The sequence below is a fragment of the Podarcis bocagei genome, assembly GCF_964188305.1.
Source record: "Podarcis bocagei genome assembly, chromosome: 5".
Taxonomy (NCBI): domain Eukaryota; kingdom Metazoa; phylum Chordata; class Lepidosauria; order Squamata; family Lacertidae; genus Podarcis; species Podarcis bocagei.
Window position 1 is genome coordinate 41,520,205 of NC_138129.1, and position 2,590 is coordinate 41,522,794.

The 2,590-nt window shown below is 43.1% G+C and overlaps 1 protein-coding gene across 1 annotated transcript in view; it reads left to right on the forward strand.

Annotated features, from left to right (window-relative positions):
- LOC308586679 (polymeric immunoglobulin receptor-like) overlaps positions 1-2,590 on the forward strand; it is a 305,363-nt gene that overhangs the window by 24,863 nt on the left and 277,910 nt on the right. The window lies entirely within an intron of this gene.

Below are 2,590 nucleotides of genomic sequence, written 5' to 3' on the forward strand. Positions count from 1 at the left end.
AGGGGAACAAAGTTGAATTATTTCACATTTAAATATGAACTTACCTAAGTCACACTTCAAGATGTGACTTGAAATACAACCATCCTTCACACTGTCCCAAATTTTGCAGTGCAGTTCTCCGGCCATGGAATATGTACAAAAAATACACATACTATTGTAAACTGTGCATTTAAATGCATATATTAGAGAAAATAACCTATAAAATGCATTATAGTGGGGGAAATTTAGCTTTTCAAATTTACATACTTTAGGCAAAATTGCATAAACGTGTGTATATTAAGAGAAATATGTACTAAAATGCTGATTAATTTTCATGATATTTTTATGTATTTTCAAGAATCATAGAATTGTAGAGTTGGAAGGGACCCCAAGGGTCATCTAGTCCAACCCCCTGCAGTGCAGGAATCTCAAGTGAAGCATCCATGGCAGATTGCCATCCAGCATCTACTTAAGGAGGATCCATCAACTTCAGAGCGAGTCCTTCCCATGAATTTTCTTTCAAAAATAACAATCACAAACCAATGTGGAATATGGAGAACTAACCTTCAGACTGGGATGTGGGTAGTGCTGTGGACTAAATCACAGAGCCTAGGGCTTGCCAATCAGAAGGTTGGTGGTTCGAATCCCCGCCACGGGGTGAGCTCCCGTTGCTCGGTCCCTGCTCCTGCTAACCTAGCAGTTTGAAAGCACGTCAAAGTAGATAAATAGGGACCGCTCCAGCGGGAAGGTAAATGGCGTTTCCATGCGCTGCTCTGGTTCACCAGAAGCGGCTTAGTCATGCTGGCCACATGACCTGGAAGCTGTATGCCGGCTCCCCAGAGTTGTCCGCTACTGGACCTAACGGTCAGGGGTCCCTAATCTTCAGACTGGAAAAAGAAGAAACTGAAATGGACATATTTACACATCTCTAACCATTTCGTTCTTCAACCTGGATAATATTTAGGGTCATCTGGAATTGCCTTTAGTTTTGTTGCTGCTGCTCCTTACTGTTCCTTTTGGAAACCCTGAAATTTCAGCAATTTGTGTTGTGCTCCCCCCCCCCCTGCTCACTCTCTGTGTCACCACAGATAGCTTTCCCTGTTTTTAATTTTGCATTCCTGTGCACCATTGCATACACATATGTTAAGGGAGGGGTCCTTTTACCAGTGTGTATCACCATAGTTGAAACACTTCAGACGAACCCTCTGGATGTTTCCTTACTTGCCTTCTTGAGAAAAGAGAAAGGAGAAGTTCCGTAATGCAGTCATGGAAGGGTACACTCTGAACTGTGTGTTATTTATCTAAACTGGGTCAGAGCATTACCAAATGAGGAAACACAGGAAATATCATTTTATAATGATCCTTACCAGAACTTGGAAAAGTTATACTTCGCCTGGCCACCTCCACCTGCCCATCTCAATGCAAAGGAATTGATGCTTGTAGGAGAAAGGGGAAACATTGCTTGTGTTTAACTTTTTTAAAATCAAGGAAAGAGCATTTGGAATCTCAAATAATTTGCTAAACCAAACAATCAAACTGTTAAAAATGTGCAGAATGTCATGAGAAGTCCTTATTTATGGTGCCATAAATATTTGCGCATGACAGTTGTATAATAGAATCACAGCACTGAAGAGTTGGAAGAGACCACAAGGGCCACAACCCTGAGATGCTTTACTGACTGAGCTATATAATCACATTCCACATAGCATTTGGTATTGTAATTGGCCCCCAGGCTGTGCACCTGGTCCTTTAGGAGCAAATTTACCCCATTCAGGACCAGGGAGTCCCCCACATTTGCCTGCCCCCTGTCTCCTAGAGGAGGATGAGGAGGAGTTTGGATTTGATATCCCGCTTTATCACTACCCGAAGCTAACAATCTCCTTTCCCTTCCTCCCCCACAACAAACACTCTGTGAGGTGAGTGAGGCTAAGAGACTTCAGAGAAGTGTGACGAGCCCAAGGTCACCCAGCAGCTGCATGTGGAGGAGCGGAGACGCGAACCAGGTTCCCCAGATTACGAGCCTACCGCTCTTAACCACTACACCACACTGGCCCAGGGAAAAAGTACTTCTGTCTTGTCAGAATTCAACCTCCAACCTCTTCCAGATACAGGACATTCACCGCCCTCACTGGTTCTGGTTTAAACAAGAGGTAGAGCTGAGTATCATCTGTATACTGATGAGGGGTATTTACTAGTGCACTTGCGTGCCTCAATAAATGTAATCATTAGTACACTCTTTGAACATTAAAATTGTGCAGCCTCCAAAACACATACGCTTCCAAAACATAGAGTGTGTCATAAACAATGATTGAACACTGGTTCTCAATTATCTACATATGGCTGACCCCCCCGTTTTTCAAAGGCCAAGTCACAGAATCCCTATTTTTGAAATTTTTGATATCTCTGTGGTAGTTTTTGTTACATGAATGGTGTCATGGATCCCCTGGGTAGGTTTTCTGGACCCCAGGGGGTCCACAGACCATCAATTGGGAATCACTGGCATGGTACATTTGTGGGATGATATTCCTTTAAGAAGTTTCAACAGGTGGATGGATGTACAGGGCTGGAGTTAAGAGGAGGTCTTATGACACTTTCACTTTTGTCAAATCCA